The sequence below is a fragment of the Rousettus aegyptiacus genome, unplaced genomic scaffold (genome assembly GCF_014176215.1).
Source record: "Rousettus aegyptiacus isolate mRouAeg1 unplaced genomic scaffold, mRouAeg1.p scaffold_m13_p_3, whole genome shotgun sequence".
Classification (NCBI taxonomy): Eukaryota; Metazoa; Chordata; class Mammalia; order Chiroptera; family Pteropodidae; genus Rousettus; species Rousettus aegyptiacus.
Window position 1 is genome coordinate 64,163,559 of NW_023416306.1, and position 16,580 is coordinate 64,180,138.

Genomic DNA, 16,580 nt, shown 5'->3' on the forward strand with positions numbered 1-16,580 from the left:
ATAAACTTTGTTCCAATGTTGGAGAAAAAAGCCGACTTTGTTAGCCTTATTGAGAGATGGCATGTTTCTCTGCAATATGGCATCTTTCTAAGGCATTATCAAGGACGTTTTGATTATTCATATGAGTAACTTATTTGCAGTATAATATTTAACTTCACTATACTACTCTGCTTTTATTTTTTTGTAATTCCTTTCATTTTTATACTTACATGGACTATATTCTCTTTTTCTCTGCATAATCTCTACAAGTAAGTTTATTTGTTTCTTGCTCGGGTTACTTAATGGCTGTTTTATTATTTTATTTTTTCAAAAAATGTTGTAAGGCTGTTCCTAAAACTCAAATCACTGTGCGTAATGTCTCCATTGGATGTTGGTGCTTAAGGTGTTGTTTCCTTAGGAATACTAAATAAAGTTTTTGTGTTCCTAGTGTTGTATGTGACAGTTTTTCAGATTAGAGTGAGCTCAGCAGTGTTTTTAACATTGTAATAATTACTGTTTACTGCCTGACCCTTGCTTTTTTTATACTGCTAACACAAAGGATCTATTGACTGTTAGCACAGTGGTCCGAGGCTCTGATCCACAATAAAGTGCAAAGAACATAGAGCAGGTAAGGTCCCTTTATCAGTTATTTACATCTCTGTGTAAAACAAGTGTGATAAGGAATAGAGGAAAAGGCCGAAGGGTTCTAAGCAGGTTAGGAAGAAGCTGGCCTCTCTAAAAAGGCCTAGGGTGGGGGTGTAGGCCAGCTTTCCAACTCACACCTTTGCAAAGTGCTGTTACTTAACACTGTCAGTCATTCTCATTCCATCTTGCTCCAATTTTTTTTTTTTTACTTTGTCATGTGATTTTAGTTTTCAGTTGCTTTTCTTTCAGGGGACTTGTTTAGGTTTTTTATGTTCATATTCATTAATATAGAATAAATTTTAATAACGACAATGATTGAATGCATAAGATGTGTCAAGTATAAGGATAGAAACTTTATAAACATCTCTAATTTTAATAATTCAGTAAGAAAAATTCTTTCATGTTAAAAATTAAAAAACACACACACAGGAAGTAACTTATCATATGGTTTAGCAAATGGCGAAGCCAGATGAGAATTAATATGTCTATATCGTCTATGCCCTCTCCAATAGCATATGCTGCCTTTGTACACTATGTATGTTTATAAATGTGTGTATACACACACACACACACATAAATATACACATATATCACACACACACATGCATGCACACACCCACCCACTTCACGGCTGACTTCCAGAGCTTTTGCAGTGCTTGAAAACCAATGAGGCCAGGTCTTCCTTTCCAAACATGCCCACCTACCTGCCCTCCCTTGCCCTGTGACTTGAAATCTTACAAGTTGCAATTTACACAGTGGACATATTCTTCTCTGATACAGTTTCTGAAAATGAAACAGAACTTTATACAACTTTATTTTTCAAATAGAAGATTTCCAGGGCTGGACTTACTTTACATTTGCTTTACTTCTCACTGGCTTGTCTTTAACTGCACTATTTTCTTTAGCATTATCTGCTTCTTCCTATAAGGAGCTACACCCCTTTCATATTGTGTCCAATGAAGCAGTTCCTCATTTCTGAAATTTTAAGATGGAAAAAAGAGGGGAGGAAAGACTGTGTAGTGATTTAGGACGATGATTCTGGATTGAAGCATCTTACTACTTAGGAACACTATATTTCATAGTGTATTTGCAGAAATGCCTCATGGCACAAACTCCTATTTCATGTCCTTGAAGGCCAATGGGTTAGCAGAATTTCTGTTTCAGTGCCTGTCTGATCAATAATGCTATGACTTCTTGGAATTGCCATCTGTCTTCAGTTAGATTTTTACTGTGTTGATGTGTAGTGACTAATACTTACATGTATTTATTTTTTGTCTTCTGCAACTGTAAATTGTTTTAAAAATATTTCTGCAAGTGTTTAGATTTATTTATATAAAAACATTTTCCTTGATTTCATTGGAGACATACATAAATCAATTTCACTGGAAAAATAATTGGAATTTAGTGTAACTTCCCTTGGGCCTGGTCTTTAACTCAACATATAATAATAGGACACTAGCTATGTGGCAGGAAATATGGTAGGCACTGATTAGAAAGATAAATAAGATATGGACCCTGTCTTTATACAGAGCTCACAATCTTTAGGCTTGAAATGGTGGTTAAGAGCATAGATTTTTGTCACCATTCTGTCTTTGTTTGAATCTTCTTACCACTTGTTATATGTCAAATTATTTTACTTTTTATGTCTCAATGTTCTCATCTGTAAAATGGAGATAATGCTAAATGTTACTTTAAGACTTATGTGAGGATTAAATGAGGTCATACATGTAAGGTACTCCGAGTGGAGCCAGGAACACATATCTTAAAAAATTATGGATATTATTATCATTGACATTACCATTATTATTATATGAGCCACAAATAGCTAAATACTGTAATACTCTACAATAAGAATAAAATAGAAATGTATTCAAGAGGAGAGAGTACAAAACTCCTTCATGAGCTTACAAGGAAGTTTTCGTAGGAGATATAAGACTTGAGATCTTGAGGAAAATGTAATATTTCACTAGATTTACAAGAAAAATCACAACATCATAGGTAGCAGAAATAGCATTTGAAAAGGCAGGAAGGCTTGAGAAAATATGCCCCATTCAGCAAATTGTGGTTGGGGCCATGTGAGGAATTGATAGTAGAGTGTAATGTAAAGGGTAAGGTCACAAAGAGCCCTGGGTGATATACTAAGAATTTAAGACTTACTCATGTTGACATTGGAAGCCACGAAAGGATTTTTGAAAAAGAAACTTGTGATCAGATTTATATTTTAGAAATACTACCTGAGCACCAATATAGAGGATAGATTAGAATGTTAGTTGGAGGAAAGTAAGATGTAGATGTAAGTCCCCCTGCTGCCTTGGAAAAACAGACAAGTAGTTTTACTAAGGAGAAAGAGTCACCAGAAGAAGAAAGAGATAAAAGAAATTGAAGAAATAATTTCAGAATTCCTTCGAGATGAAAATGGGTCTAATAACAGCATACAAAAGGATTAAATACTACTCTGCTAACTTCAATATAGATTTATCTATTGTGTAAATTTCATATAAATGGGATATCTTGTTTTTTCTGACTTTCTTTTACTTATTCTAATGTTTTCAAGATTCATTTATTTTGCAGCATTCATCAATACTTCATTCCTTTTTATAGAGAAATAATATTTCATTGTATGGATACACTACATTTTGTTTATTCATAGTTGATGGATATTTGAATTGTTTCCACTTTTTGACTATTATAAATAATAATGCTATGAACATTTATGTACAAGTTTTTATGTGGACATATGTTGTCATTTCTCTTGAGCAGAATCTTAGGAGTGGAATTGTTTCTTATAAAAATTTTGCATTCATATGGTAATCCTGTTTAACATTTTGAGGAACTGCCAAACTGTTTTCTAAAGTACTATTTTCAATTCTCACCAAGAAAGTTCTGATGAGAACTAAAAGACTGAATCAGAGTAACAGTCAGAGAAATAAGTAAATGCTGAAGTATAACTTATGACTACTTTAATTACTCTGTTTTGTCTAACTCCTCCCAGAAAGCAAGCAGTAAAGAAATATTTAGTATGCATTAAAAAAAACAAAAACAAAAACAAAAAAACAAACTCTAAAATCCAGGTCACAATTTGGATTTCTTTGGGTATTTCCTAGACTTAATGTTTGTGGCTTACGAGCACACATTTTGCTAGTAAGTCTCTAGTAATGCTAAGAACGGATGTTGAGTCTGATATAGTTAAGTTAACTCTAGTTAGCTGTTCCCCTCCTCCCCATGATTATTACATTTTATTTAAGGGTTGTAAAAGATGAGTGGCAGAACTCAAAAAGGTATTTGAAACATCAGAGACCACAAAGTTGGAGAACTTTTTAAAATAGCTTTAAGGAAGGTGACATTGTAAAAGTCAAAGAAGGCTTAAGAGTTGAAGGATAAAAGTTTTATTTATAAATATGCTAGAGAATATATTAAAAATAACCAAAAACAAATTAGGAAAATATATTGTCTGTAAGTTAATTCCTGTATAAACAAACATCGTTTCTATAGGACTCTATATTTTTTTGAGCCTCAATGTATTTATTCTAAATTTATTTGAAACATTTGCATTTTCCTCTGAAGAAATGAAAAAAAAAAAGAATAGTTCTGGGTGTCCCATTCCCTCCTCTACCTCCCCACTGGTCAAGTAAGTCCCTACTGTGAGGGCATTTCTGTTGCTTCTGAAATCTTGACATAAAAACTGATGCCATTTCTTTTGATATTTATGTTGAGCGATGGCACAGAGTGCGGCCCCAGAAACCTATCAAGTGGAACACCAATGTGTCCGGGCAGTTTCCAAGAGTGAGGTAATGTGAGGGCTCATTCCTGTGGTGGATCAGTCATTGGGCGGAACTCAACCGCGCTGAGTCTCGCCTGCTCGGGGAGGCGACGGGTGTGGGGAGGGCTGCCTACAATCTGTCCAGGAAGTCATCCTGGACTGGGTGGCTGCCGTCAGGCCTTTGCGCTTGCACGTCTCCGCCACTTCCTGGTCCGAGCGGCTGATGTTGTCAGGGGTTCTCGCGCAGGATCTGCCAGTGGTCCAGCTCGTACGGGGTGGAGGCTTGGTCGCTCGTGTGGGACTTTGGTTAGCCAGTGAAGCCAAAGGGCTCACTGATGGACACGTAGGCCTTCACGGCAAACATGGCAGTGTCAGCCACCTGAGACTTCTACAAGGCATGGACCTGCTTCTGTTCAAGACATCATGGATGCCACCCACTACTTGTTCTGGACACTGCATCTCCACCAGGTAGGTGGGCTCCAGGAGGCAGAGCTGGTGGTCAGCACGTAGTCACGGAGGCAGCGCAGGCTGTAGAGGTGATGCGGATGGCGTCTGTGCACAGCCTCAAACTGCAGACATTGAAGCGCACGCTCTGAACATTCTCCACACACAGCACCCCTAGTGGAAGCCCGCCGCCACTCTGCCTTTGATCTCTCTGAGGTACTGCACGCCCTTGGTGATGTCAGTGAGGATGAAGCGGTGGTGCCATCAGGCCCAAAGTACTAGATCTTTCGGGCCTCGGCTGCCTCCCACTTATACTCATGGCAGCTAGCTGGCGCTGCTGGAGCTCCAGGCGGGGGAACATCTCGCCGTTGTTGATGCCATAGGCCAGGCCAGGCCAGTGTGGAAGGGCTGAGCCCTCAAGTACGGCTGACTGTGCTTGCTGGGGGTCTGGGATGGGCAGAGCTGATGGTCTCAGGGTGTGAGACAACTGAGTCGGATTTCCTGATAGGAATGTACACATGGTCTTCCTTCAGATCCTCCAGCCAGATCTCCAGGTGCAGCTCGCTAGTCCCAAAGATTGTGTGCTCCCCCAGCTCCAGTGATACACAGCACCATGGGGTCTGATTTGGCCAGCCGCTTATGACCTTCTACCAGTTTGGGCAGGTCCTCCAGGTTCTTGGCTACTACCGCAACACTGATGATGGGGCTTATGCTGGACTATATCATGTGCATGGCTGTGGGCATGTTTGAAAGTGGTGACTGTACTGGTCTTTATCAGGAACTGGTCAGAGTCCTTCAGGCTTGCGATGTTCCTGCAAGTCCAGTCCTGGATGGGTTGGCCTAATGGCCCATCAGAAGAATTTATCTCTGGATTGGCTACAAGTATAGGTCCTCTTTCTTCCCTGGCATGTTATTGGGGGTGTATATTGTGGTGATCATTTCACAATATATACAAATATTGAATCATTATGTTGTATACCTGAACTTCTGTCCTAACCTTGAGCAGCCATCTCTCGGGGACATACCAATGATTTCATAGATGTGTGGGTAACAGCAATTGTGGTCAGTCTGACCCCCAGAATGACTGGTTTTTAATTGGGTACACAGGAGAATCATCCGGTGTCCCCGCTCACCCCCAAGCAAATACATATCTCAGGGCCTTAGCACAAACCAATTACATTAGAATCTGCACACATGTTCTCAGACATGTTTGGTACACAGATCAATGAAATAAAAAGTCATCAGGTCATTCATATTAAATGTTTCTGCTTAAATCTCATTTGAATTTCAAAAACTTGATTATAACTTCAAGTCAGGCTTTAAGGAGTTTAACCTGCTTGGACTGTCATGGTTATAATTCTCCCTGTCCCCTTTCTAGAAAGACATTAAGAAAAAAACATTACTCCTTAATAATACATATATGATATGTGGATGTATATTTATTATATCTAATATAATAAGTCAAGTCTAAGATGAAGGCTAAAGAGGAGCACAGACCACTTAATTGCATTAACAGAATGGTAGTGGACTTGAGAAAAGATGTTAAGGAATCAAAAATATTTTGAAGTTCTGGTCAGAAGTAAAGAAGAACAAGGAAGAGATAGGTCTACTTAATGGGAAAAAGTTTCTGAAAAGTTTGGTTGATTTTACATATGGTTTGCTTCTCTCTTCATCATAATCAAACACCTAAAGAGAAATTAAAATGTAGAGTAGTTAGGACCCAATAAATGATAATCAAACTGCTCTAAATGGATTAAGTTGGGAAAGACAGTATGTATTTTGGATGACGGAGATGAAAAAAAAAATAATCTCAGTAGAACGACTGCAACTAAGCATGAACATTTTTGTGGCTAAATTGTAATCTAGCACTTGAGTTTAAGGAGTCAACTACATAAGCAAAGGCTGGGTAATACCTAGTGCAGTAGGAATTCATATAAAAAGATCCTACAGTTCACTGAAAGAGTATAAATTTACAGTGTGGCATGGTCGTCAACATGTCTGTGGTAGGACTATAGCGGCCTATACAAATGAATAGTGCCATTGTTTTAGTTCTGTTGAGATTTTATTTGTTTGTTCATATTAGTTCTGTTGCTGAATTAATATAGTAATACTCACAGCACCTCATAGTCAGAGGTATGTATCCTAGTCCCTTAAGTTCCCCTTTTGAGTTCCTGAGATATCAGTTCCAGCAAAGCAGTATCTTTTCCTTAGAGGTCTTAGTCCTAACTGTAGCATTCCTCTCACAAGCTTCTAAGTTCTAATATTTCTATCCTCTTTCTCTATTCCCTCACCTTTAGGGTGGCAACTGTAGTTTCTTCCTCTGTAATACCTTAGTGTTCCCTTTGCCTTTTCAGTTTTCTAAAAGGTAACAATTCTTTTAATTAAATTCTATTAAAATAACTGTAGTTTCTGTCTTATGATTGGACCCTGATGATTACAACCAAAGATGAGTAGATTATGGAGTATGAGTAATTAATAGATCTTTTCAAGTATTAAAGGCTTGCATGTGAAAGAAATATATTTGATATACTTCACAGTGCTGGTTTTTTTATATTTCCTTTTTGGAGGTTGCCCCCACTCTGCACTACCATAAATAGTCATATTCTGGAGCACATGATCTAGTTCCATGGCCGCAACTGATTGGACCAGGGTGGGCATTTTACCTAGGGACAACGGATTCTAGGCTGACTTAGGTGCCTATGAGAAGGTTTGGCATAAAGCATTTTGTTCAAAGATACTAAGCCAAATGGATTCTTTCTTTTCATGATTTTGAACCAAGATTCTCAATTCAAAGCTGGACCTAAACAAGCATGTGATGCAGTTGAGTCGATTACTAGCAGAGTGTTAGTGGCTTATGAATTTTTGCCATGGAGTTTTTCAGAGACGTTTGACTGATGAATCATTCTCCTCTACCCTCAGCAAAAGCATTTCCATAATTAAGGCTGGGTTTACTCTGTGAAATGGCTATATTCCTATCATTTGTATGTTCAAGCAGAGCATAGATGCCTGTCAAAATTGTTGGAGATTTCTTCAGTGAAATCTGTTCATGTTAAAATATAAAATATGCATATATTTCTAGGCTCTGCTCTAGACCCATTGAATAAGAATATCCTAAGAATGGTGTCAAGTCATATACTTTAAAAAATAGCAGCAATATTAACAAGAACAACCCCCTCCATGTTGTGCTGAAGTAGTTGGTCTGTAGATCACTCAGATATGGGAAAAAAAGGACTATCTTGTTGTTTTGGGGTAGTTGACACACTATCCCAACACTTAGTGTGTCACTGTTTTTATTGTATTATGACTTTGTGGGTTCGTAATTTAAGCAGTCTCTGCTGGGCAATTCTTCTGCAGCATCAGGTATTGAGTAGGGCCACTTGGTGATATTTAACAGGAAACTAATCTTATCTGGAGTTCAAGATGGCTTCACTCATATACCTGGCATCTTGACAGGGACAGCTGAATCCCTCTTCATAAAATTTCAGGACTTCTCCTTGAAGTCTTTTCAGCAAAGTATTTGAACAACTTATGTGGTAACTCGACATCATGTGGTAGCTTGGGGCTCCCACATGCAGGGCAGAAACTGGCAGTCCTTTCAAGAGGTAGGCCTGGCTCTGACATATGCCACTTCCACTGTTCTTTATTGGTTAAAGCAGTCACAAGCCAGCCCAGATTTAAGGGGAGGGAAAATAAACCCATCTCACAATGAGAGAAGAGTTAAAGGAATTTGTGGTCAGTTTTAATCTATTACAAAGCTCTCTTAATTTATTGCAAATTATCTTTTAAAATTCTGAGTGGTTCGAATGAGGACAATTCCAGTATCTGGGAACTGCATGAGAAGACAGGCCAAACATGGCATGGCTAGGCAAAGGTATTTCTGGCTCGTCCTCTGTAAGAAAAAGAAGTAATAGATGCACAAAAAGAGGGAGATACATAAGAGGTAAATTCACCCAAAGCAGAGTTTCTAATCAGAATAGCCTACCAGAATATGATGGCAAAGAATTTGAGTCTTTAGGTTACTCTAGGGTTGGAAGTAAGTAATATTTGCTGAATTGTCACCAAAAGTATGCCAGTAAATGCTATTCAATCTCCAGTAATAGTGATAGTTGCTATTATATTGATTAGTTATTCTTTCAAGTTAATATGAATATATATATTCTTTCCATTGAAACAGTCTTTCTCTTTTAACTGAGAAGGAAAGAGGAGAAATGTTTTATTAAAATTCCTTTAGATTTTTAAAAGGTATCATAAAATATGATAAATAGGATCACCGTGATAATTTTTCTTGGAAAGCCAAACTGACTTCGTTTCTCTTATTGTAACTAAATTTTCTGAATTGCCTTTCTTAAAGTTATAGTAACTTATTCTCTTTGAAATATGAAGCATGCTGTGATAAACTTGTTTTCTTCTTTTATTGTTGTGAAATTGTTCACAAATTGCATTTGCGAGCTGTGAATATGCTGTTAGTGTTATTTACACTTGAGAGCTGATTAAACATGTTTTTGTTTATATTAATTATAAAGCTCAGGCTTTGGGGATTACTATTTGTTTTTGTTTTTATTTATTTAATTTTCCCTCTTGTTGGGGATTGGTTATTACTTTGCTCCAAACTACCGAGTGACTCAGAAATGAAATTGACATAGACTATTCAATATCAAATATGTTGATTAAAATTAACAGCAGAAAAGAGAATTTCAATGAAAATGCAATGTCATTTAATAAATTAATGTGGGACAAACTCAGGCTAAAGGTTGATTTAACAAAGTTGCTTGAAGTTTTGTTTTGTTGAGTTAAAGACTAGGGAACTAAATTCATTCTATCTATACTTTCCCAAGACAATAATTCTAAAAATATCGTCTCTCACCCCCTCACCTCACCTCATCAAGTACAGAACTCTCCAAATATAGTACCATGTTCCTGGCATGTATTCTGGTGACTTGACAGATTGGAAAAATTATCTCTTAAGGGAAAGTTTTCTCTTTCCTTTATGGAAGGTGTTAATATGGATACCTTTTGTGCAACATTAAAATTCTCTAGCCATATTGTCTATTACAACTACTGCTACAATAACCAGTTCTTTGCAAGTTTCCAGCATCTTCATGAATGTGAACTGAGCACCTTGATAGTTTATCTCAGAACCTCAAACTTGAGCTGAGTACCTCCAATTTCCTGGTCTTGATCTCTGATACCACATCATGGAGACCTCTTTTGTACTCATGTGTGAGCAGCCTTGATGTGTTGGAAAGTAATCAGATGGATAAAGGCTTCTCTTTCTTTTCCAGTGGACAGATGATTCCTAGACACATTTCTTAAGCTTCTCAGATTATTAGTGAGGGATGGAGTAACCAGTTTCCCATAGTAATGAACAACTACGTATTGGCTTTCTTTCTTTACTTTTCTGTTTCATTCCCCTGTCCATCATTCCTGTTACCTGTCATAGCTAACACATAAATCTTTGTCTTAGATCTGCTTTTATTGGGAGAACCAGAGCTAAGACAGGGCCTGTAAAACTTGTTCCTTCCATTGAAATTATCAATTATGTGTTAGAATTTAATTATGACATGTTTCCTCAAAATTGAAACCAAGAATATCTCAATATATGAGACTTTGTGTTCACCACCCTGTGCCATTCATCTTTGTTTTGTTTGTCTTTTCTCTGCTGGTACATCTATGACCTTTGTTCTGTTGGCACACAGGCAAGAATTTTTGGACAAGCACTGTCTGCTTATGAAGTTAAATGCTGGAGAAAGATATTTCGAACTTCATATGTCTGGAAGTTTTTATGAAATTTTTAGTTAATTTACTCCTCCCCACCCCCAAATAATAGAATAGCATCGAATGTAAAAATTGAACTGTGCATACATGTACGTGCAGGCACACACACACACACACACATATATACACACACACACACACACTCTCACATATACTCACTCACAGGGACAATTAGACATCCCAGTTCACCTTATGTGCACATCTTTGGAATGGGGATGGAAACTGAGGTACTTGGAAAAATCCCGTGCAGACGTTTGGAATTTTTTTTTTTTTTTTACTAACATTATCACAAAAAGACATTGAAGAAAACAATGTTATTTGAGGAATCACTGTATTATTTTTTAGTTAATACATAATTAAATGAATATGACTCTTATAGATAACGACTTCCCATTTAAGAAAAATTTTTAGATGAGAAATTTTATATTTAAGATACAGTAAGTATTGCCTGACTACTGAAAATTTTATTCTTTCTATTCATAAAAGGGATGAAGAGATTTCAGATGATTCGGTTCCAGGCTTGAAATCATAATGGGTCTAGGCAAAAACACTGCATACAGTTTTATCATTTCCTTTCATGTTTCATCACCAAGCCTATTCCCCTTGCCTGCCTTCTATACATCTTTCACTCATTTATCTAATGTATGTTATTTTAGTTTTCTAGAGCATGTATGTATGTGTGGGTATGTATGTATATCTGTAAAATATGGATACAACTTTTCCTTGTGTGTATATTCTTCATAACAGTGATGTACTCTCAACTTCATTCTCTCAAAAAGATGTTCCTAAAATATTAGTTACTATATATAGATCTAGTTCATTCCCTTTGATTGCTTCATTGCTTTTTATTTTATGCTTATAGCACATATTATTCACATTATTTACTTCCTCCTTGTGAATCTGTGTGTTTCTCTGGCACATAACCCAGAGCCTTGTGCATGCACTATATTACTGAGTACTAATAGTTTATACTCCAAAATGACATTTGTCCTCTCACAGACAAGATTTCATGAGTACTCACCAACAAAAGATAATACTTGATAAGCTATTTCTACCTACTCAGGGATGTAAAAATGATACCGGATTGTTATCTTAATTTACATTTCTGTTATTAATGAGGTCGAGTGTTGCCTTGCATCATTATTATTAGCTACCAATCTCATCTTCACCAGCCAGTACTTTTTTTTCCTTGGTTGACTCCTTAGGATCTTCCTGAATTGTGAATATTGGTGTGTTAGAAAGCTCCATATTTGAACATCTTCTAAATCTACAGTTATTCTTTTGGGTTTTAAAGCCATCAATCTAGATGTGATGATGATCTGTGTCCTGATAACTTTCAAATTTGTATCTTGAAGCAAGAATTTTTTTTTTTTTTTTTTTAAATATCCAGCTGTCTCCTTAATATATCCTCTTGGATGTTCAGTGAGTATCTTAAAATTTTCATGTCCAAAAGTTAACTCCAAAACAGCCTGACTCATCCACCAGTGTTCTCCTACTTCTCTAAATGCACTAAAAAATCCTGAAATTTTCTTTGACTTATATAGCATTCTCTAATAGTCCACCACCTATGCATCAGTTAATCCTCTCTCGGCTTTATTGTCGTTATATATCCATAATCCACATGCCTTCTTTATACTTCAGCCATTATCCTTCTGGTCCAAGCCACCATCATCTCTTGCATGGATTATTGCAATAGCTTCCTAACACAGCCGTTTGCTTTAATAGAAACACTAACCATTCAAAACATGTTTTTTTTTTTTAACCTGACTTAAAGCCCCCTGTATCTTTTTATGACATTCATAGTTAAGACTCAAATCCTTACAGTGACACACACACAAAAAGTCGTGTATGTTTGTTCTAACCTTACCTGTACATATGTACTTGCCATCTGCATTCCAGCCACACTAGCCTATTTGATATTATTGAATATACAAGTCACCCTTCCATCTCAGGATCTTTGTAATTTCCTGTCTGGTATCCTATTTCCTTAGGTAGCTTCATGTTTATTTACTTCTCTTCTTCTGGGTCCTGCTTAAATGCCACCTTGCTTTTTAAAACCTTGTGTCCTGAATTACTTGGAAGTACTCATTATTACATGATATTTTATGTTTTCTTTTTCTAGTGTAAATTTTCTTTAATTGTATGTTTTTAGAATATAATCTACATGAGGGAAAGGGCAATTTTGATTTGTTCCCTGCTCTAACTTCACTGCTTTAAAACAGTGATTGGTGTTAAAAACATATTAGTAAAATAAAGAAATGATCTTGCTTTTATCTAAAATTATATTTTAGGTGATGTTAAAATTAATGTACAGTTTTATTTTGGTTCATGTTGGGTTCATATTCTTTTCATTTAAAGGTATATATTCTTTTAAATCTTGCTTTATCCCCAGTATTTCTATATCCTCAACCTTTTAAAAATGTGTCATTTCTGGACAGTTTAATGTGTGTGTGTGTGTGTGTGTGTGTGTGTAGGTGTATGTGTGTATTTTAAGAGCAGTTTTAGTTCACAGCAGATTGAGAGGAATGTACAGAGATTTTCCATATATCCCCTGCCCCCACACATCCATATCCTCCCCCATCATTATCACTCAACAGAAGAGTACATTTCATTTTTCACAAGGATGAACCTATATTGACACATAATCACTCCAAATCCATCATTTACAGTAGAGTTCACTCTTGGTGTTGTACATTGTATAGATTTGGAAAAATATATAAGACATGTATATATATTTTTCACTGCCCTAAAAATCCTCTGTGCTCTACCTATCATTCCCTCTCCCTATTCTAACCCATGGAATCACTGATATTTTACTGTGTCTATGGTTTTGCCTTTTCCAGAATGTTGTATAGTTGGAATATCACAGTATGTAGTCTTTTCAAATTGACTTCTTTCACTTAGTAATATTCATTTAGGTTTCTTCTATGTCTTTTTATCACTTGATTTGGCTATATTTTTAAAAATTCAAACTGAGAACCCTTCATTTTCTAGAAAGTGTCTTTAGCCTGTTTTTATTTACTGTGATTTTAGTTATGCTAAGACTTATTTCTATAATTATTTTTGATGATTTTTATTTACCATGTTTCCTATTTCTTATTTTCTTGCCATTAATTATAACAAAATTTCTCCTGGCCTGAAAATTATGTGTTATATTTGAGACCTGTAAATTATATATGTTTCTCTATCAATGTTTATTGATAGGCGTTCCACCCAAAGGAACTCCTTTGCCCTGTATTGATATTTTAAGGACTTTTAGGATTCTAATGTATTTCCTTATTTAGTTACAAAGTAAGTTACGTAAGTTATTTGCAATATACAATTTATTTGCTATTCATTTTTCTTCTTGCAAGAATATATATTTTAAATAATCATTCTAAGAGGATACAAGTATGATAAAATTTCTGAGAATTTTAATGTTGAAACTTTATTTTACCAATAATGGATATATTAGTTCAGATAAATATTAAAGTTATGATTCAATTTTATTTCTCTTCAATATTTGAGTATCACGGAGCTACTGAAGAGACATGAGACTATAATTTTTTTATTCCTTGGTAGCGATCTGATTTTGGCATTTTCTTTAGGGATATATGTTTAGGTGTGATATTTGTTTTTTGATTATTTATCCTAATGCATTATGAGCTCTATGAGTCAAACTAGGCTAACTGCTACCAACAACCAAAATCTAGGTTAGGCATTTTAAATCAGTGAAGGTATGTTTTCACTTTTACCACAGTCCAGATAGCTGTTTGGGAGGTAGTTACCCAAAGTGGTCGTTCGATTACTCTAGCTCCTTTGTTTTAGAATTGGTATTTAACTCCATCTAAAAACAAGGGAAGAGGAGGAAAATGTAGTCTTCTTGTGTGCCCAGGAGGTCAGTGGACTATTTTGGTACAGATAATTGTCACTGTCACAGAACACTATCAAATTGAAGCCTAAAATAAAGCCTTTTTAGTTTTGAAAAGATTCTTGGTTATAATTTTATAAACTATTTTATTCCCTGTTTGCACTCTATTTTCTCTTTTGGTTTTCCAACTCAATGAATTTTGATATTTCTATTTTTGTTCTCCAACATCCTTGTCTTTTTTTTCCCCTTATGGTTAGCGGGAACTGGCTAGGGATTAGAGGAAGGAAGGAAGGACGCCTGGCAGGCTTGCCTTCCCGGAAGGAAGGAAGTGGGGGGGGGGAGGGGTGGGGGGGGGGGGAGGGGCGGGGAGAGGGAGAGCGTAGAGGGAGAGGGAGGAGGGAGAGGGAGGGATAGGAAGAGGGTAGAGGGCGAATAGCGAGAGAAAGGAACTGAAAGGGAAAGAGAACAGGAACAATAAACTTGCGGATGGAGATTGCTTACGGTGAGTCGTTCTACTTTCTCTTTCTCTTCTCTTCTCTCTCATCTTTTCTCTTCAATCTTTCTCTCTCTTTCTCTTTCTCTTTCTCTTTCTCTTTCTCTTTCTCTCTCTCTTTCTCTTTCTCTTTCTCTTTCTCTTTCTCTTTCTCTTTTTTTCTTTTTTTCTTTTATGCCTTCTGGGAGAGTTCCCTGACCCAGTCTTTCAGTTAAGTAATGTAATTTTGAGTGTATTCATTCTGCTACTCCACTGGAGTGTTTATTTAAAAAATCTCATGTTTCATGTCTAGTGTTTCCATTTTAGAAATATGAATTGATTTGCTGCATGTTGTGAATATGTTTCCTTTTTCTTTTTTAAGTATATTTTACTTGTTTATTTTAACATTTGGAATGTTTTAATTTTCCAAAGGTTCTTTTCCTTTAATTCATTTTCCTGCATTAAAAGTTTTTATTGTCTTCAAAAATAGTTCTCATGTCCCTTAAATGTCTCTTAATTATTTCCTGGAAAGAAAGGAAACAACAGATGGCCTGGCCTGCCATCTGTTGGGGGGGTTAAAATTACTATACGATGATTTGTGAGTTTGGGACTTATGCTTGCCACTACCTTTTTTCCCTACTATTGAGTTCTTTCCAGTCTCTCTATTCAGGCATTGCTCTTGTCCTCAGATAGCAAGCCTCTTAAAAATCACAGTCCTGTGAAGTATGAAATTTTCAGGGGGCATCTGGCTGCTGCAGTCCTAGATTTGGGCCACTGCACTAGCAGGACATATTGCTTCCCTTGATGTTATCCTATAGTTGCCAGTTGAAGATCTAGCCATCCTGAATTGTGTTAGAAACAGTGTGGGCAATGATTGGGGAATAAGGATTTCAGGGTGATAGGTATAAGCGTTTGCTGTTTTTAGAAATAACAAAATGTTTTTGAAATTGTGAAGCTATATAGTATAGCCATATAGAAAAAATCTGGGATTGATGGAGAGAAGAATTTATGTCCATTTGCCTATTTTTTTTTTCATTTGTCAAACATTTATTTATGCTTCTACTCATTTACTTAACAAATACTTATTAAGGGCCTATTATGGGCCCCAAACTGTTACATTGCAGAAGAAATTCAGTAGTAAACACAAGCAAACAAACAAACAAACAAAAAACTACTGCTCTTACAGTCTGCAGATGGAGGAGACCAGTAAACTTATGTATAATTTGCTAGGGTAGGAGAAGTGCTGTGAATAAAAACAAAATAGATATGGGATAAATGTCAGAGGCTAGGAAGGCAAGGTTTGAGCAGAGACCTGGATGAAGGGAGATGTGAGTGGGTTCACTTAGTGTCTCTGTCACTTATAAGCCATGAGATTATGGGCAAGGTTTGGAGTGGGACAATGTATATAAAGCCCTACTGTATGGCACTGAGTTAGGGACGCAAAAAAATGGTGGGAGCTACTAATATACATTATTAACAAACCCAAATTAATAATTAAAATAGTGTTTTAGCATATCTAACTTTTCTGTCGTTAAAAATTGCCTTTAATTTGTTGGAAACTCCTGTGGGATTGGTGACAAACTCATATAGAAAAGCTTCTTATTCACCTTGTTTTTATATCTGAGGATCATTAGTCATGGTATTGACCATGGACA

The 16,580-nt window shown here is 36.3% G+C and overlaps 1 pseudogene; it reads right to left on the minus strand.

Moving 5' to 3' along the window:
* Positions 1–4,459: 4,459 nt before the first annotated feature.
* LOC107516185 lies at positions 4,460–5,767 on the minus strand (annotated as a pseudogene).
* Between the last annotated feature and the right edge of the window lie 10,813 nt (positions 5,768–16,580).